Here is a 20936-nt window from a genome sequence, read left to right as displayed (position 1 = left end):
AATATTCATAGGAAGACATGATGCCTGCTTTGAAGCTATTACTATCTATTTTAAAACATAACAGTAAATACAGCAAACACAAAAAGAGAAACTGAGGGAAAGGAATATGACAACAGAAAGCAAATTCTATTCTATTAGTTTAAAATGCTATTAATATATGTGTCCCTTGAACTAAAAAGTCTTCAAAAGCTAAAATTGTGTGGGAAATGTTTGCTGCCTTGTGAAAGTTTCTCATGAAAATATTTTAAGTATTTATTTTGAATGAAAGAAGAAAGAGAAGCTCACACAGAACAGCTGCTGAGCTAAGGCAAAGATTGGAAGTCCCAAGTTCAAGTCTCTGCTAAAATTTTATACAAAGTATAAAAACAGAAGAACAGGAAAGATGCTAATTGTGTATCAGCCAGTAGCTCAGTGGTTAAGGTTTTATCTGTGATGTGAAAGTTGGGAGATCAAGACCTGAATCTGACTCACCCAACACTGGCAGGCTCTTTGCTATGGCCACTGGAACACTGCTTACTCATACATCACCCTCCTCCCTCAGAAGAAATTGCATCTTTGTTAAAACCTTTCTGCCAAAACTAGAATATATTTTACAGTGAAGGGTGCTGGTTTCAAAACATGGACCTTTTCAAGTGAATATACATTCTGTTGAAACATTATTGAACAAATTCAGAGTCATAGCACTAACTTGTAAGAAATTAGTTGTTTGTTGCAGTTTAGCAGGTTTTATTATTTTCCTATTCAGGAAGAAAATCTAGAAGGAAAATATAAAAAGAAGTTAAGATTGAAAAATCAATCTAAATTGGGTAATGCCTTAACACTCTAGAATTTTAAATTCCTCAAAGAAAGTCAAATTCCAAAGCCACTATATTATGAAAAGACTAAATACTTCCCTGCTGAAATTTTATATTCTTTTAAAACTCTCCATAAAATTGTGATTTTTATCAGCTAGATCATGGTTTGCATTTATTTAATGCAAAATCACCCATACATCTTGGCAATACATTTGCAATGCTGTCTACTTGCTCTTTTAAAAGTAAATAGGGTAGAATAAAATAAGATATTACAGATTTATCATGATTCCTCCAGAAAGTGCTCTCGTTTAGACAACAGACAGGAAAGGAAAACAGAAAGCATGTGACAATAGCACAGTCTTGGGAGGTTTACCATTGATTTTGCTAGCACAAGTAAATAAAAATAATTAACTTGGTTAAAAAAATAGATGAGATTAATATTCTTGAGTTTCTTTCAAAAAGCTTATTTTAATGATATAAATGTTTGTGAACATTGGATATAAGAAGGAAATTCTTTCCTGTTAGGGTGGTGAGGCACTGGAATAGGTTGCCCAGGGAGGCTGTGAATGCTCCATCCCTGGCAGTGTTCAAGACCAGGTTGGACGAGGCCTTGGGTGATATGATTTAGCGTAAGATGTCCCTGCCCATGGCAGGGGGGGTTGGAACTAGATAATCTTAAGGTCCTTTCCAACCCTAACGATTCTATGATTCTAAAACATTGCAGCCATGTGCTTACACACATATGCATGTGTGTATAATGCTTTCTTTCACCAAAAAGATCTCAATGAGGTTTATAAGGAATCTGTAATTAGGATATATAATTTCACCATTGAAATGTGGCTACCTATTGGGCAGAAAATGACTTCCACTTGTAACTTTATCCTGAAAATCATTTAAATGCATGTTTATATATGCAACTACTTTCCATAAATCTGTGGGACTGCTCATATACCAAATACTTAAAAGAAGTCTATTTTACATGCTCTGAGGGTTAACACCATCATATATAGCAACTGAATTCAGGCAGTTCACCTTATATCACAAAACAAGGGTGAGGAAACCTGGTCAATAACCCAGAATAAATTCTCTCTTTCAAACAGAAGCACAGCAAATCTGGTATCTAATACACAGCAGACAGAAGTTGCATTTCAAAAAGTTTATCTAAGGTGAAATTCCCAACAGCCTGAAACTTGATCATGCTGATAGGACGAAGATTGTGTTGCTTACCTAGACTAGAGCACTTAAAATCTCCAAATACTAATCCTTTTATAACTGTATGTTAACATAGTTCCTTATTCTTTCTAGGAGCACATGTAAGAAAAATTATTCTATAAAGAAACCCAGAAGAATTATGGAAAGTCAGCCCTTGAGAAGATATCCAGATTGACATAGCAGCCTTCCAGTATCTGAAGCAGGCCTATAGGGATGCTGGGGATGGACTCTTCATTAGGGACTGTAGTGACAGGACAAGGGGTAACGGGTTAAAACTTAAACAGGGGAAGTTTAGATTGGATATAAGGAGGAAATTCTTTCCTGTTAGGGTGGTGAGGCACTGGAATGGGTTGCCCATGTGAATGCTCCATCCCTGGCAGTGTTCAAGGTCAGGCTGGACAGACCCTTGGGTGGCATGGTTTAGTGTGAGATTAGCATGGTTTAGTGTGAGGTGTCCCTGCCCATGGCAGGGGTGGTTGGAACTAGATGATCTTAAGGTCCTTTCCAACCCTAACTATTCTATGATTATATGACTGTAGCCAAGGGATATCAGCAGTTGGACTGGATGATCACTGAGGTTCTTTCCAACTGAAATATTTATTCTACCCTATTCTCTTTTATTCTGTTCTAAATATGAGGGTTTCCCAATGCAGGATGGCACCACCACAGTACAGTGCAAACATTGCTCTGTCCCAGTGGAATCTGGGAGGAAACAATTTCTACAACAGTGTTTTTTCTTCTTTTATCTTTAATCTCTTTTTAGACAATAAAGTAACATAGCACTTTCTCCCTAAAAACTCTGAAAAGTATAAATACTCCCAAGTTTCTGCCAGAAAGTACTGTATATTATAAGAGCATATTCTTGTGCAACCTCCTATCTAGTCTGAGAAAATACAGTCTAGAGCTTTCACTCTGGACCCAGGAAAGTTTGATCCTCCTCTGGTGTCTGACAAAATCTTTGTTCTGTAGGTGTGCTTAATCTTTTCACCTTATCTTGTTTTTCTCTAATACTTTCTGTCCTGCCTAATTAGATTACGGACTTTGTGTTTGTCTCATATGTTTCGTAAAATGCCTGGCATAAAGGGCCACTTACCTCAGTTGACACACCAAATGCTGCCATAATACAATTAATACCAATGCATCCTGATGTGACAATATATAATCTTAATGTGACACAAGAGGCTGTACTATACAGTGCACTTTAATTTAGCACTGAGGTGAGAAACAAGCTCAGGGTCTGAAAATGAGCAGCCAAGGGGAGATAGCAGGAAATAGGACTGAGTAGTGGATGAAAAGTACAGGAAAATAAACTTCTGTTAAAACTGACTGGAGACTCCAGATCTGGAAAGTGGTAGCTGCTTTGCTTGGCAACCATCTACATACCCTTCTGTGGCATTTGCCCACACACAAGAATAATATATATATATAAGAGTGAGCAAACGAACTTTTCAGCCCAAGGGATGCATGAGCTGTAATCTCACCTTCTGTCTGCTGACAAATATGCTTGTGTTTTTCACAGTTCCTGTTAATGATCCATCTTTGCAGACTTTTTCTAGAGGGGGATTTAAGGGACATGGCGGTTAGTTACCATATACGAAGGTTCACTTGGCTCACTGCATTTCTGGTGTGGTAAATTGCTCTAAATCATAAGATTCCCATTACAGACTCTTCAGTTACAAATAGGAGTACATCCCTGATTTCCAGTAGCAGAGACTGAATTCTATCTCATAAAAGAGTGGATATTCTTCACATTTGCAACATTGTCTCCAAGCACCGAACTATTCAGCTTACAATACCAAGAATCCTGATAGTCTGTGCTCTACATGTGTCTCATACAACCAACAAAGATATACTGTGATTTCTTCCAAGTAAAGGGCCATACAAAAGGTAACAGCCTGGTCCCGCCCCAAGTATCCTGTTCAGCTGTAGGAAGTAAGCCCTGGTTGTGTCTGTAATGATATTTCCTACAAGAACTGGCTTAAAAAAAGACTCCAAACAAACAAAAAATGCTGAGCCACTTGAAAATACAGCTCTGTGTTGGGCAGGTTCCTGAAATAGTTCTCACTGAACTAGTAATATCAAAAGCAGTATGGCGCTGTCAGTGCATTTTTCCTTTGCAGGATGAATTATCCAGGGCTCTGTGCCTCACTAATGCAGCTGTATTGATTTTGAGACCTTGGTAGTTTGGGTATCTTTACGCAGCACAATACTGTGTATATGTATTCTTAGCGCTCATTCCCAAGGGATGCAATTAGGGTGTCACTGAGTCTTAATTGTCTTTATAGATGGTATTTTCCCTAGTGCCCTGGCCCTTAGAAAAACAAAACATACTGCTTATTTCCAACGCTCCACAAAGAAGTCTGCAGTACTGTATATGGAACTTACAATTATAACATCATTTATTTTCAGAAGCAACTAGGAAGATACGTCAATGATTTAGGGAAATTCATCCCACCTGGGCTGAAAGAAACAGATCTGACCGACAGCTCTCGAAACTGGTGGGTAGTGAACACATGTGGGAGGAACACAAGCGCCCCAGTCAGGGAGCTGTGGAGTGAAGGACTCGAAGCCCACGCCTGTGCCAGCAAGGAGCACAGAGCAGATCTGTGCACCAGGTAAGATGCTGAGAACTCAACATCGGCACTGTAAGCGGGGGCGCAGTTACAGTGCTGGTTCTCGTCAGGTCCTGATACTTGGTAGAAGGATGGCCCTCACGAATGGCACTTTCAGGTCAACTTTAACTGAAACGGACAAATAAGAAAGACGCCCTCAGAAGCCCCATCTCCGCCCCGCAGCGTGAGTCAGCTGGTCAGTGGGGGTGATCCCCGGGCACTTGCTCCAGGACAGCCCCCGAAAGCTCACACTACAAACCCCTTAGCTACCCCACCCCCAGCACCACCCTTCCTCACCCGGAGCCCTTCCTAAGGCGCCCGGACACCACACGCCCTCCCCATCTCGGTACCCAAACAGCAACAAAGGCGCCGGAGAGCACCTCAACTATAACCTCAACAACCGCACCCCCATCAGCCACCCGCCAACCCCTCCCGCCCTTCTCGGCCGCCGCGAGGGAGAGGGCGGGACCGCGCGGAAAGTCCCGGATGGAAGCGGCACGGCGTGCGGCAGCGTGACCCCTCCCTGCCCGGAAGTGCGGCGGCGGCGGTGGCGGTAGCAGGAGGAGCGGTGGCGGCAGCGGGGCCGTACGGGAGCCGCGAGGTACCGAGCGAGGGGGAGGGGCGGCAGCGGGTCTTGTCGCGGGCAGCGATGCGGCTCCGCCACCGCCCGGCCTCGCCGCATCCGCCTCCCGCAGGGCACCGGTGACAGTCACACCTTTCCCCCCGTCCCGGCAGTATGAGACCCGCCGCGCCTCCCAGCCAGCGCCGCGCTCCGGTACGTACCAGCCCGGGCCGAGGGGGTGGGGAGAAACGGGAGGGGAGCACTGCTGGGTGGCGGGGCGCGTGTGGGGGCAGGCCTTTGTTGAGCTCTCCCTTGTCCATCGCCGTGCCGGCGGGGCGGGCCCGGGTCTCCCTGCCCGGGGCAGCGACCTTACAGGGCCCTTCCCGTGACGGGGACCAGGGGTATTCCTGAGGGGCTGGGGGTACCGCTCCCGCTCCCCCTTAGCGCCTCGCCTTCGCGGTGGCGAAGCCGCCTCGGCCCGGGCCGCACGGACGGAGGAGGCTGGGGACTGGTGTTGCTTCCACGTATGTAATCCATACCTTGGGCAGGACGCGCTTCATAATGGGCTGTTGCAGGCCCTGGCATGAGTGCTTTCGGCTGCACGGTGCAGGAGGCCGTCGTGCGAAACTGGCTGTTAACATCTTATTTTCTGCTTACGCTCTTGGTGTTATCCTAAGCTGCAGTTTGTGGTGGGAAAGTTCACATCCGGGGGGAAACATAAAATAGGGGGTTTGGCTCCCTTCTTCGGGCCGCGGCAAACTTTTGGGAACGCTGTAGCAGCAAGTGAATAATGTTTTAAGAGCTCGTGTTTGATTCATCTGTGCTGTCTGCACCATTTTATGCGTGGTCAGGAAACGGCATTGACTAATAGTGGTTTTCACCTGATGATGTCATCTACCCAAATTCACATCAGTCTGGTGAAATTTGCATCATAAGGCTTTTTGAGAGCACAAGTAGTTGATAAGGAGCATAGAGAATGGAAAAAGGCATAACAAAGAAACAACGTGATCCCTGTTGATGAGTTCACGATCGTTTTTTAATTGCAGTATACTAAAATCAGCTAATTTTAAAATGTAGCTTTGCTTTGTGAAGGTATTCTTAGCTTGTTTTGTAAAATGGTGTTGAGAGTTATAAAAATAGTGTTTGAACAAAAAGGATTGTTTCTAACCTCCTGCCGGGGAGAACAATCTGTGAGAGTCAAGCTGGGTCATTCCTTATTCTTATCAGTTCTGCAGAATGCATTATTTTGATAGATTTCCCATATGGTTAGAGGAATTTGTACCACAGTGGTGCTGAAGCTGAGCCATTTGTATGATGGCCAAGGCATTTGTTTAACTGTTAAAAAGAAAGAAAAAAGAAAAAAAGGTTTTGTTCCCTTTTTTAGGGTTGTGGGGCTTTTTTGTTGGTGGTTTTCTTTTCTTTTCTTTTTTTTTTGTTCCGGTTTTTTTTAAGCATAAACTTTATTATTTATGGAAGTAAAAAGCCCATTTTAGAGAGACGCTTAGCAGTCGCTGTCACTTCTGAAAGTGTTTTACCTGGCTTCCCTATCTGGGCCTTCTGGGATGTGTGACTAGCACAAACATAAATTTTTGTTTGTGAGGGATTTCCAGTGTGTGTCTACTGCACAGTATTTCTCCCCACTCTGTAAGTGGATGTTTGCTCAGGAAAGGGAAAATAATTTCTAAACAATACGCCTTTTATGTTTAAAGCTGCAAACATGGCAGACTTTGGTACATCACCAGAAACTACTTTTAACTCTCATCAGGAAACCTGAGATTTTAAATATCCAGAAATATCCTTGGTGTTATATTGCCTTGAAACAGCTTTCTGCCAAACTTTTAACTTCAGTGCTTTACAGTCTGCTCTTAAACTGTCAGCGAAAATAAAGCATTACATTCTGAACTTGCATAGGCGTTGTAAGCTACTTGTTGCTATTAAAAACTTCAATACGCCATAGACAAATATAAAATAAATTTGAAAACACATAATTTTTTTCTTGGCCTGTTCACCAATTTTAGTTGTCAGTATGTACAGTTTACTGTTCTTGGATTTTCAGTTGAAATAAAAATAACATATTAGAAAACTTCCTTCCCCCCTCCCCTTTTTTTTTTCTCTATGCTGTTTTTATCTGCTAATTTTGGGGCCTTTAAAAGTACCAAACACAAATATACAGGAAAGATAAGGAAACCAGTTGATATGAACAGTAGAAGTTAAAATGGAAAATAAATAGCTGAGGACAGCAATAGGTAGTGTAGTTACAACTTGCATGTGGATCTCATTGACTTACCTTTTTATTTACCTTTCCTTGTTTTTTTTTTTTTTTGTCTGCATTTGTTGTTTTCCCACTCTTTCATAGAGTCTTTTCACAATTCTACCTATGTTCTGTTTATATCTTATGCTCTTGTAGAAATGATTGTAAATAGAAATGTTGAATGTCACCTGCTTCTGGGGTATGCTCAGAAGTAGGCTTCTGTGTGTGTTTGTCATGATATAATGAAACCAGGATACTCTTGCCAAAACTACACTAACCCAGTTTGGTTGGTTGGTTTGGTTTTTTAATTGTTTTTCTTTCTGTTGAGAGCAAGTGGATATTTGTGGTATTTTCTCACAGTTTTTGTGGCAGGCTCATAGACTCCTTGTAGGTATTTCTGTCTCTGTAAAAAGAAGTCTACAACATGCTGCCCTTTCTGCTTCCTGTGTATTTAGCAAAACATGGTTAAGAGTAAGGACATGTCAATGAGATTATTACACCCATAAAAAGCAGTAACCTAATCTTGTAATGATAAAATAATGTGGTCTTCAAAATACTGCACCCTGGATTGGACCATGAAGATGTTGAAAAGTGTCAGCGGTGCTCCCTTCCCACCTTATTTAGGCCTTCCTTCACTGTGAATGTCAGAGCACTTTGTTGACAGTTGGCTCTTCCTTAACCATCTCTGTTGCGTTGACTGTCACACGGCCAACTGTTCTTTTACTGATCTTATATTAACTTATGTGAATTGCATAGCTTCAGAAGTCTACTAGTATTGTGAAGCTGAAGGGGCCCTCTCCTAACTCTGCAGAGGTCACTGGACTGAGGAGGAAGAGCATTTTGTTAGCCGCATGGGCTCTGTGTTTTGTTGTATATGTCCTAAACCTTGCATTTTTAGGATAAAATGGAAGGACTTTCCCTCAGTGGTTGTCTAGTACCTGCACCATCATGCCAGAGATTTGCCTTCCAAGAGACTTTCATACCTTAGCTCATGATTCCTTTTCCTCTCTGTAAAATGCGTGCATATTCACAAGAGGCTTCTTCCTTGCTTTGATTTCTTGAGAAACTTTCCAGTTTGTCCTTATGACACCTTTTTTTTTCAATTACTTCTTGTTCCACCCAAATCAAAAGGGCTCCCACTGGTACTGTCCCTTCAAATGGACAGTAGGAAGTCTCTCCTTCAGTTTGTGCTTTGTTACTTACAAGAGATTGTTGCAACTGTGTGAGGGGTGGAGGTACTTATATAGTGCAATGCAGACGCCATAGTTGTTACTGAGAGAAGATGGTCAGCCTAGTTCAGTGGCTTTCTTAAAGCAGTGTGTATACTATGTTATAGAGTGTGTGTTGTTTTGTGTGTTTGAAATGTTTTAGCTATTCAACTTTGGTGGGGCTAAACTTTAGCAGAAGTTCAGTGTTGGAGTTGAGGTTAAACAAGAAAAACTCTCAAGTCTCCTGATTCCAGTTTACCTGAGTTTAATAGCTTCCTGATGTGGGTGTGTTAACCTGGTTTAAAATGATTCTGTATCAGCTGTAAAGGGTTGTGGTTTTTTGGTGTTTTTTTTTGTTTTTTTTTTTTGTGTTTTGTTTTTTTTTGTTCTTTACAGGGAATTGCTTTGCAAGCAGGCATGTTAGCTGTCAGTGTTGTTTGCATATAGCATTTAGGAAATGTAGTGGAAAGTGAGATATTCTTGCAGCTGAGTCAGAAACTTGTTGGCATGGAATAATCTAGAGACCTCTCATGTACAAATTCCCGGAATTAGATTACTTATCCTTGATGCTGCCTTGTATCTCCCGTATGACATTTATCATTTGATTTTTTTGTGAAAAGTATCACACTTGCCACTTTTCATTGGTTACTTGTCTTTTTCTTTCTGTGGAAATCATCCAAAATAGGTGACATAAAACAAATGTAATATGTTATTTCAAGCATTTGACAGTTGTTTTCATGAAAAAAGCTGCTTGCTTTCCCATGCTGCTTATTCAAGGATTAAAGATGGACTAAATGATTTCAAAGTGGACTTTTTCTTTTTTTTTTTTTTTTATGTAGTGTGGAATGCTAGGTAAAAGGAGAAAAGGGTTAGTGTTCTTACCTCTATAAAAGAGGCTGCTGCAGATACTTGTAACCATTTTATTTTTATTTTTATTTTTTTTTAGTATTAGAAGTGTCTAAGTGTGCTCTCCCTTGATTTCACTGCTGAATATATGGAATGAAGCTGGTGAATTTGGGAGCATTTTTAAGATGGTAATTTGCTGCTTGTGTGTCTGTGAGGGTTTTGGTGGTGTGGTGTTCTTTTTTTTTTGTTTTTGAGACTTTCTTTTTTTTAAGTTCAGATCTCAGCTCAGTTGATATGCATTATTTGAAGCTGTAGTTTGATTGTACTCTTGCTGTAGGATTGTTTTGGAACAGACAGCTGTTGAGCCTTTAATTAGTGGTACTTTGTCAATCGAGTAGTGAACAGTCTGTCAGTTCTGCCTGCCTTCATCTATGTGACATTTGCTCTTTGCACTATATTGTGACTTGACTTCTTAAGCAGTTCAAAGGTGAATTATCATTTGATGTGTAATTTAACTGGCTGCTTTATAGAAAGAAAAAGTAATTGAGTGCCAGGGAGAAGCTCTTGGCGTAGGCAGTGTTGCTGCTTATGGAATAAATGTCTCCAGCAGTTGGGAAACTTCCAAAGTTCATGGGGTGGGAGCCTCTTATTGTTATACCTGCCTCTGTTGTGCAGTGGAGATCACTGGGTGAAACTTGGGAGGCAATGTTAATGTTTATCCCCTCCCAAGAGCTCACTTACCAGTTGGTCAAGTCACTTGCAAAAACAATTCATAAGTAAGGTTATGGATGCAGAAGAAAGGAATCGGGGGCACTGATGACTTGCACTTGATTTGTTTCAAATGACTTGTTTACTTGTGTATTAAATGCTTTGAAAATTAATTAGGCTTGTGTGTCTTTAGAAGGGTTTGGGGTTAGTTGCATCAGTTGTTGCTTCCTGAAAAACTGAAATTGCGTGTAGGTGCCGAACTCATTCTGACCTGAGGAATAGCTGGTATAACTTTCTCCTCTGGTGTCATACTTTCTAGTTCTCTGTTCCCTGCTGATGACTTCTTTGGAAAACTACTTGTCCAAAAAGTTTTTATTTTCCTGGCTTTCTTTATTCATATTCAGTTTCTAATTGATGGGTCTGTTTTCTCCATCAGCATGGCCTGTAGCCTGTGAAGGACAACAGTTTTCAATATACAGGGATTAAGTGGAAAAAAACCCACTGGTTTAAGTAGAAAAAAATCTAAATATAAGTAATTTGTTGCTTTGATTGCTTAATGTATGAATCTAATGATCCAGATTAGCTAGCTAATAATTTCTTAATGCTCTTTAGAAGATGCACTTGTTTACTGTAGGAGGCATCTAACACAATGGGGCTCTGAATTACTCCATCTGTAGACATTACCTCAGCAACAAAACAGTGCTCTTTGATGGCATTTTTCCATAAATTTTAAAACATATGGAAACTCGTTAACAGTTTAATTTCAGAGTCGCTTGTTTGTAATCAAAAATCTTGAAGATAAAATCAGAACTGTTTTGTAATGAATTTAGATAACAAGTGCTTAATATAGTTTGCTTCAGCTTCTGGGAGCAATATACAACGAAAATATTAAGCTTTAACTCCTTTCTGTAGGCAGCATATGCACCAGTGGTCACACTGATATTTACTTGTGAAATCGATTAACTGTTCTTGTAACAGAGGACAGAATACAGTCATGTCAACTAATGTGTTTGTGGTGTGCGTGAAACTAATTGCAGCAGTTTGCATACATACCTATTTTAAATGTGGTTTTTAATGCATTTGGAAAGTTCTGCTTTGTATGAACTCGTTTAAAGATGTGAGTCATACTACTACAGTTCTGGAAATGTTAAACTAGAAATCAAATTGTTTAAAATCCCTTGCTGCTTTGGGTAATTGTAGGTTAATATGATATGTTGCTGTATTGAGTGTTGAAGTTGGTGTGATCTTACTTGTAGGTCTGGTACTGCATTTGGTGTGTGGTAGTTTCAGAGGAATAGAATGTATAAAATCCAGCTTCAATGTTTTTTTGATCTCTGCAGAATATATCAAGGTACATTTTGTTTGTTACTTCTGTGCATATAGCAAACAAACTTTTAAAGTTTAAAATCGCAGCTGAAGAATATTTGTGTTGCAATGGGTGATTTATAAGAAACTGAAACTTACACTGAAGAAGTTTGCATAAAGACATTTTTTGCAAGATTTACAAAATAAACCAGGCAGGTGGTTGATCTGAGGGGAAAACAAATAAATGAAGTAAATACATCTGGAAGGGTTGAATTAATACTATTACATCCTGTGAGAGGCTTCTGATTAGGGGAGTTCCTGTGTTGCTTATCAGTGATGTTTTCCTAAAGTATGGCTGTTCTCTTAAAAAAATTTAAAAAGGGGGGGAGGGGGTTTGAGGGGATTGGGAGGGGGTTAGGAGTGGGAGGAAATCATAATACAAGTAGAAGTGGAAGAAAACCTTGCGTAGGCAGTAGCCTGCTTAAAATTTGTATGTGGTAAGCTTCGTACCCATAGTTAGTTGCTATGATTAGTTGTATTGATAAAATTATCAAGCAAAATTAACGTTTATTCTGTGATCAGTAGTTTGAAATATTGAATATTGTTTCACAGACCAGGCATCATTTTTTAATAATTTAAATACCAGTTTTATTTGGAAATGTGCCACCTCCTCCAGCAGCTGTGTGACTCTGCTCACTGAGTGGTGGTGAGGAAAAAATATGTGGCAGTAGAACCATCTAATGTTATTCTGGGTAACTAATAAATTATAGTGTCTAAGCTTTCACAGAGGTTTCCAGAGTCACTTGTGAAGATGGGCTCATTGCTTGGTGTTAGCTGACTTTTTGATTTCCTGATATTAAGTTGCATTTTTAACTTTTTTTTTTTTTGTGAAAGCAGTATTCTGTGGCTGAACTGGATCATCAGGATGATTCACAGTGCGGTTGTGTCTCCTGAAGTGAGGCAAGAAACGGCAGACTTGCATCTGCTTTAGGTCTGCCTTATTTGACAGCACTGAAGACGAAACAATATTATTTGCTTGCCATAGCAAGTGGAGGACTTTGCAAGCCCAGCTGTGCTAGGGTATCAATAAAGAGAGGAGGAATGTTAGGTTATTTGAGCATAGATGTCAGTGGGTGATGGCCTCAGTGGTCTGCAGCCCGTGCAGCACAATTTTTGGAAATAGCTTCTGGTAATAAGATGGCTACATGCAGTAGTAGTTCACAGTGTGGTGGTTTGTGGAGTTTGTTGCCAGCAAGAGCTTCTCGAAGGCAGCTGAAGCAGGTTATGAGAAGAGATTTTGGTGTGATAGAATTTACCACCTTTTTATCAACCCTGTTGGTTTTGTCAAGCTAAAATCTGCTTAACTCTTCCCAGACTAGCCAGGCCACTCTGACAGCCCTGTGCCATCCTGTTTGCCTTACTGTTGTTTTTAAACTTAATTAAACATTACCTGCAGAGGAGCAAACTGATGGCATAATGAGACTGTGCTGGGAGGTGAGGGGAATGTGGGCAAACAGCCTGTTTGACAAGGTGTGAGTTAAGATTTTACACGTTCATGCTTTGGTAACTAGGGCTTTTTTGCAAGATAGCATTTTTCCTATTCCTTTGAGTTTTAATCGCCAGAGAGTTTGCACAAGCTTTGTTAGGTGAGTAGGTGATGTGTGTTATCCTTTTCAAGAAAGATCTGTAGGGGGGAGCCCGATACAGAGTAACCTGCACCATCCCCTGTTCCCTTTCCCTCTCATCCTGTGTTGCAGTCCAGGGTTGCAAATAGAGCAGTGAGTTCTGCCACCTCAGCAGATGTAGAAGCAGTGGGGTTTGCTGTTGCGAAGCAAGAAGTGGTTATTGCTGAGTAGTCTTGTGAAGCATTACATGTTTCTGTGAAAGTTGAAAGCTACTGAAATCTTTTAATACTCAAACTAATTTCAAAGAAGTAACGTTTGCGTGAAAGAAATGTAAATACTGCTTTTGGTCTTGGGACTTACTCTTTCTAATCTATAAAAGTTTACAGCTCCTGAGTTTGATCAATTGGTCTTTCTTAAGAGTTTTGAATTGCTTTTGTTGTGGAAAACGGTATTTTAAACAGATTGTTTTGGAATTGTTTTTAAATCCGAAACAAAACAATCTCAATGGTTTTGAAACAATAGGAGAAATTGTGTGTCTTTAAACTTGAGAAACCAGCCTCTATTGGACTGAAGTTGGGAGCTGGATTCAGTGATTCTTTATGGGTCCCTTCCAGATGGAGGTATTCTATGAACTTTTAGGATTTTCTTTTTTTACCTTTCTGGGTGTGAACTTGTTTTGCTGCAGGCTGAGACTGCAAGTCAAGTTTTGATCGCCTTGATGGCTTTTGTCAGGTTCTCCTATAGCTATGCTTTCAGAGATTCCTAGTTAATATTCACTAAAGCAAGGGAGTGTGCAGCTGTACCTCTTGATCTATCTGTCTTTCCTAGGGTGTTGTCTGATCAGCTGGTGAGGGTGAAATTTAATACCCAGTCCATTGAAATGAGTTCAGTTTCAAGACTGTTTTGGGTGAACTAGCATTGAATGCAGTTTAGTCCTCTGGAAGAATTGAGTTTTGGGGTTTGGAGCTTATGTGTAGGTTTCTGGTTTTTTTTGTTTTGTTTTGTTTTTTTTTCCTCAGTTTTCCAGCTCATAAGTATCAGTTGTTTTTTTTTTCACAGTCTGATACACTTTGTGACTGGCCTGGTACAAGGCATAAGATGATGAGCTGTATGAACTGTACCTCTCACAAACTTACCACAAAGGTGCAGCCCTGTGCGCAAATGTGTCCACTGTTTGCCATGATAGGTAACACTGCAAGAAATGAATTATCAAAAGCCCTCCTGGTAACATCTGTGAGCTTTTGGCTGCTGAAAGCAGTTGTACCATTTCAGTGTGGACTTTGCAAGTGATCACCATCTGCAGAGGTTAATGAGGAGAGTATTAAGCTGCTGTTGCACTTTACAACTTCTCTGCAGCAAATGAAAGCATCTGTCTCCAGAGTGTAGTCCAGTGCTTTTCACAAATCTTAGGAATTTAAAAAGAAAGGAAAACCAAGACAAACCACCCCAAACTAACTGAATCTGCTGGAGAAAGATAGTTTTTGTTACAATTTGAAGTCAACTTTCCATTGGTTTTTACAGATACTTGTTTCATGTGCAAATTTGAAAGCCAAGATTAGCATTTTCAATTTGGTGAATTCTGAATTGTGTGTAACTGAAGTATTTAGGGGGGGAAAAAAAGTCTTCACTAAATATACTTTAACATGCCAATGATTTCTTTGAGTAAGAGTAATAGAGTAAAACGAAGGATGGGAAAAGATCACTTTGGCTGTATACCAGGAAAAGCCCCAAACATCAGTAGGTTATTTGAACAGAATAGTTTTCCAAGTGGAGCTGTGGTAGAAGTATCCATCTTTTTGGGTCCCATAAACTAGACTGGTCAATGAAATTGAAATATGCTGTAAGAAATAGTACTGCATTTCTTCAGGGAAATGCATAGATGACTCCCATAGGGGATGGTCTAGGCTATCTAATAAGGGGCGCAGTGGGTTTCCTATAGTACAGAACAATAACACAAGGCTAATGCTCTGAGGTATTATTAATAAGCTTGGCAGATGTAAACTAGACAGTTACAGTTCAGTCTCTGCTGGGCACTATGTTTTCTCTCAGCTGAGGTAAAACTCAACTATATTTTTCAATGGGTTGGGATAGGAAATAAAATTCAGAGCAAAGCCTGAAAAATGCATGTACTCAGCTTGGCAGTTTTTACAACTAAGTATAATCTTGCTAATTTTGAACTGCTGACTTCAGTGTTATTAGTTATAGCTACACCACCGTACTCCTGAAAAGTTGGACATTTCACATGTGCTGGGTTTTGCCTGGCTCTTCTTTGCTGGGGCTCTTCTGCTGGAACCCCTTTGTGGATGTGCTTTTAAATTCTTGAGTCTTAGTTGCAGCTATTTTAAGATGTCTCTGACCCCAGCTGCCTGCTCTATCTCTGCTGGAACTTACTGTCCCTGGAGTAGGGGTGACAGGGATGAATATGTAGCTCCTCAACTGTCACAGTCCCATCCAGGGTTAGTGTTATTTCTCACTGGAGAGCTGTGGAGAGGGTTATGAATTGGCTGGTGGTGTGGTTGCTGAAGTGTGTGTGTGTTTCTCCTGGCAGGGCAATAGCTTCCAGCAGCCCTGCGGGCCTGGCAAGGGTGAGATCTTCAGTGTGAAGCACACAGGAGAGCCAGAGCTTATGATTTAAGCCCCCAAACCTGATTTAGGTTTGTACAAACTTGGTTGCTATTGTGTGGTTCAAGAGCAAACTTAGATAAGTGTTTTTTAATACTATGTCCTAAAACAAAAGTCCTCAAATTCTTCCTTTTAACTGTTAATAGATCTCTCACTTCTTCAGTTAGGGTTTTCCTGTGTATAACCCAACTGCTGTTCCCTTCTGCTTGCCCTAAAAAGGAGACAGTTCATATGTTAGAAGTACTACAAATACGGAATGTAGTATATCCTTAACCTATATGTTTTCTAATTTAGGGGGTGGATATATATAACTGCAATTGTGTAAGTGTTAGTAATGCAGTTAAATGTTGCAGTGATAGGGATTAAATTAAGTAAATACTGAACACTGTATTTAAATTGTGTAAGTATATTTTGAGTATGTTTCCAGAGAAGCAAATGATGATACTGAACAAATTGTCATCAGGGTTGGAACTAAATGATCCATAAGGTCCCTTCCAGCCCAAACCATTCTATGGTTATATGAAATTAGAAAACTGCCTAAACTTAATAGACCTTTCAAATGTTTGTCGTTTTTGTTGTGTATCATATAGCAGAAAATTTAATCATTAGCTATAGGAAATATGCAGCAACTCTTTCAAAAAGATCAATTGTGAAGACATGCAAATCATGTTAATTAACAAACAGTCCTATCTTTTACAAAGTTTAGATTTTTTTGCGTACTTACTAGTAGACATCTTACAAATTTTTGTAAGTATAATCAGCTTACTACACAAAATCTTAAACAGGGAGGAAAACAAAAGTCACTTTGATTGGTTATTCTAAGTCTCTGAAATTTGGTGAGAAAGTGAATCTTTCTCCTGTGGATTTGATCAGCATTCAGGCCCCAAGAGTTTCATGCCACTGGATAGGCATGACCCAGGTGATGGGTGGCTGTTACACAAATCTTTCCATGGCCAAGGAGAAAGGGACATGGCTTTCTTGGGTCTTAAACAGTTTGGCCTTCATAAGTTGGTGCTACCTAGAACTGTTTGAGTCAGCTGGAACGTTGCTTCGGTTAGGGGTGCAAAAGTAACTTTGTGTTGGGCCTTATAATGTCTTTCACTTTATATTTAACTATTTTGATATGGTTTGTTCTCTGTCTTTAGCTTCATAAATGTATACTCTCTCACCCAAGAAGTGATAAAATTCAGTATTTTTCCCAATTGTTTGACTCTGTAATTTAAAAACCAAAACTGATTCCTTGAGTAACAAGTAACGATAGGTAGTACTATATATGATACTTACCATTCAAATGGAATATGGAATAAATACGTGAGATTTCTTGGTATGGTAATTTTTTAGGCTTTCATTATAGATGACTAAATGATATTAATACCACTCACTCTTAGACAGCAATTTACTCTTAGTTTTTGCATTAGTTGTTAAATGCTTGGTGTGGTTTGCTGGATAGAGATATTTGATGTTTCAGTCACAACAAGCTCCACAGCCTCTTTCTTTGTGGAGACTGCTGTCGTGGTTTGGAAGTGAACAATGACATTAATATTAAATGTTGCTTTGTTGCCCAGTTTCTGGACAGGACATGAGAAGAAGTCTGCACTGTGCCAGACTCACTCATGTGAGCGTATCCCTTCCTGGAGGAAGGGATGTCAAAGAAAAGAGGGTCAGCAGGAGCTGATCATCAAGTTCATAATGTGCTTTCCTTCTCACTCTTGAGGGAGCAGGACAGGGTCACTGGCTTGCTTGGTGAACTGATGTGTGGGTTAGGTTCTGGCAGGCTGGATTTGACTTTTGGGGTGTGTTGCATACCCTGCAGAAGACTGTTTAGCTGTTCCTGCCAGTAATTTGCTGACTGTAACACCTTATTGAAATACAAAGATAAGTTATTCCTATGGTCAGTGGTTAACATGCGAACCTGGTTGTGTGCACTTGCTACACTTTTATTATTCTGAAAGAACTGTTAGGATATAGTTACCCTGAGCTTCTGCTTTCAGATGTGGGGGCTGGCAAAGGATCATGTTAACGCTTCAGACAAATATTCAAATAGGTTTATGAAGTGTTTTGTAGGTTTATTTTGGGGGATTAGGAAACTCCTCTTTGTGTTCATATGCATGTGGTACTTTCTTAATGAGCTAGTAATTTTTTCAGTGAAGGTGTTGAGATGATTCCAACACAAGATGTAACAACCTGGGAATGTGTTCTTGTCTAGCTCTAAGAGGTTGAAAAGAAACTATTTACAATAACATGGACAAGTACTCAATTTTTGGGAAAGGAAGCAAGATAATGTTTTCTGGAATTCATGTTCTGTGGATGTATGAAGTAGCTTTGAATCTTAAGATCTCTTAAATGTTATGAAAATGGAGAGCTGATGCAGCTTTTGATGAAATTTAGTGTAATTGCTTTATGGAGGGTAGCCCATGCTTTCTTTATGCTTCATGTGCAGGTAATTAATGATAATCAACTTACGTGGCTTGAAGCTTAACACAAGTACTTTTTTTTGACTAGGAGAGTACTTTAGTTGATTCCTGAATAAAATGTGCTTTGAGAAATGCCTTCTTTTGTCATCTGTGTGCCTTCAAACCCACCACTGCTCTGCAAGTGGTACCCAGCTCTGTGAAGATCCTAATTTAACTGGGACCAGTCTACTTGGCAGAGTGATTAGCAGGTAAAACCAATACCTTCCTAAAGAGACCAGTACAGGTGATAAGCCCATCATGTTTGGATTAGAAATTAGAAAGAAGCTCTTCCTTGTGAGGGTGCTGAGGCACTTGCACAGGTTGTCCAGAGAAGCTGTGGCTGCACCATCCGTGGAAGTCTTCAAAGACAGGTTGGATGAGGCTTTGGGTAAGGTGGTCTAGTGGAAGGTGTTTCGTTGTTTGGGGTTGGGGTTTTTTGAAGTTAGACAATGAAAGTAGCATCTCGGTGAGTAAAATCATCACTGACTGCTGCACTACATTCAATATGGGTATATAATTTCATTGATAAACCAACCAAACAACAAAGGTACTTGACATCCTTTAAAAATACATCTCTTTCCCTTTGAAAACCAGAAATTTCTTTTACCCTTATCCATTAAAACTTGTTTTACTGTTCCCAGTGCATGTTTACTCTGGTCAAACACATCTGCCTGGCAAAATGGCCACACTGGTTTGTTAAGCCAAGTCCAGACAAGTATGGCCTGAAAACTCTTGGAGGCATTACCTGATAATGTCCTGTCACCTCTGGTGCTTTGTTCATTATAGCCTGCAGAGAAATAAGTGCAGGTTCTAGCATGAGTTGCTTTGTCCTGCAGATAACAGGTCTGTCTTTCTGCACTTCATTCATTTAATTCTGCCCAGTCATTCTCAGACTGGTTTTGTGAACTTCAGCTTCATCTTGTTCCCAACCATTTGATCTAATAGGCTGTGACGAGGGCTTGGTACTTGGAAAACTTTTTTGTCAGAGCTGAGGGCAGTGGCTAATCAACGATTCATAAACATTTTCTTCAAAGTGGTATTTAGACATCTCCCCAAGCAGAGTACAGTATGTAGAACAAAGGGGTAAATGTGTAAGTACATTTTTTTTTTTCTCACCTTCAGTCTGCCCTTGTGAGGTCCACTTTGCCCTGGTAGCCATCACGGGCCACATGAAGTGGGTAAGGCTCTTGGCCTGCAAGGCCTGCTTGGTCTGAGTGGCAGTCTGGGGTCTGAAAAAAATCCTTCCTTCCCCAAACACCTCTACACTTCAGAATAGCACCTTTGAAGCTTGTGTTCTCTTTCACCCTGTAGTTTTGGTAAATATCCCTACATCCCCACCCAAATGCTGATTAATAGGTTAAGCGAGGGGCAGATGAGCAGTACTGCTAAACTGTTTCCCTGCTGTTCCTGGCAGTCTTTTGGTATGTCTTGCCAGAGAGCCTCTGATGCTCTGTGTATTTGTTCTCCATTGTTCAGTTTTGCTGTTAGTTGGTTTCTTACTACTTTTTTTTTTAATTGCACATCCAGGCATATTAAAAAGTAAAAAAGGCAGCTCTTCAACACAGGCTCACAGTATATGAAGTATTTAAAGTTATTGTTTTCTTACAGTTTTCTGAATCTAAAAATTTGATTGACTTGGTAAATCCATGCCAAAAAATGTGATGTCTAAATCTGTTCCTCAAAGTCTTATCATGAGCTCAATGAAAATCAGTTTTCTAGTTCTAATACTGTAAATGGAAACTTAACAAAATGCTGAAGCTATTCAGAAGGATCTGTAAAGGGTACTTACATAAAATCATGCTGTCAGAACCTGAAATAAAAAAAAAAAAGCCATGCAGCAGGTGGAAGCAGCCTGTGAAGTACAGATGCCCTGGGTAGAGCAGGTACAGAGACAGGGTGGCAGATACCTGAAAATAATTGAGAATGCCCACCCTTGCTTAGAGTTAAATTGTCAGCGAATCTGGCAATTTAGCTGTGTGATAGGAGGGGGCAGGTAAGCACTGGTACCTGGCATAAGGTGACTGGATGCTCTCTAAAGAGCTTGCTATACAGCAGGTTTTTCAATCTTTTTCAATTTGGATACCCTTTCAGAGCAAACTAGGCTCAGATCTGCTGCTCGATCATGGTTACTGGGAGCTGAGCAATCTAATGGACTGAAAGAATTGAGGAGCAGATTAGAGATGAGGGAGTCCTGTGCATCTCATGCAAATGACAGGATAAGGAACAAGGGTATATTTCTTCTTGGTTTTAGCATTGGAGAATTGAAGAAGAGCAAAACAGGTTCAGTAAAGCTGAGGTGAGCTGTTGTAATTCTTTCAGGATGTGGTTTTATCTAAAATCCATCATGTATTTGGGTAGCAGCTTCAGTTGTTACCATTGAATAGGATCTGCTTCCAGAAATAATGGTAACATAAGTACGAATATTTGCTTTATGAAAGAGGGATGTTCACATGTATGTTTCCCAGGAATTTTACTCTGCATGGTTTTGTACAGACAGTCAAAACAAGTTGTAAACCTGCAAACAAAATCTCTGTAAACACAGTTTCCACAATACAGGCAATTCTTGCTTAAAAAAAAAAAATATAGGGCAAGCAAGTTCCATTACCTTAAATTTAGGGTGGCTGTTTGTTTCTAGTTTTCATCTATGGAAAGTACTTTTAAGTACTGAAGATTGCCATAAATAAAATCAAATTTTACTTACAAAAAAATAACTTATAAGAGCTGAATTGTATTTATGA

At 40.1% G+C, this 20936-nt stretch overlaps 1 protein-coding gene and 1 long non-coding RNA gene across 6 annotated transcripts in view; one reads left to right on the top strand and one right to left on the bottom strand.

Moving 5' to 3' along the window:
- Window positions 1–295: 295 nt before the first annotated feature.
- LOC134156987 (uncharacterized) lies at window positions 296–4848 on the bottom strand. The gene is made up of 4 exons (XR_009962156.1): window positions 4392–4848; window positions 3488–3558; window positions 2022–2122; window positions 296–754 (listed from the first exon to the last, which is right to left on the bottom strand). It is a non-coding gene; the product is annotated as an uncharacterized LOC134156987 (long non-coding RNA).
- A 263-nt stretch (window positions 4849–5111) lies between these two features.
- The window catches only part of SPOPL (speckle type BTB/POZ protein like), a 39242-nt gene continuing 23417 nt past the window's right edge, over window positions 5112–20936 (top strand). For 2 of the 5 annotated variants that reach the window (XR_009962155.1, XM_062605447.1), the window contains exon 1: window positions 5112–5393. The gene's annotated coding sequence lies outside the window, so the exon portion shown is untranslated. Of the gene's footprint in view, window positions 5394–5448; window positions 5705–11449; window positions 11545–20936 lie in introns of those variants that run through there. The other 3 variants (XM_062605425.1, XM_062605434.1, XM_062605443.1) reach the window with 3 other exon arrangements.

Source organism: Pezoporus occidentalis, unplaced genomic scaffold, assembly GCF_034315485.1.
Source record: "Pezoporus occidentalis ecotype Australia unplaced genomic scaffold, CSIRO_AGI_Poc_V1 ctg12, whole genome shotgun sequence".
Classification (NCBI taxonomy): domain Eukaryota; kingdom Metazoa; phylum Chordata; class Aves; order Psittaciformes; family Psittacidae; genus Pezoporus; species Pezoporus occidentalis.
This window is presented reverse-complemented; position numbering and strand designations above follow the sequence as displayed.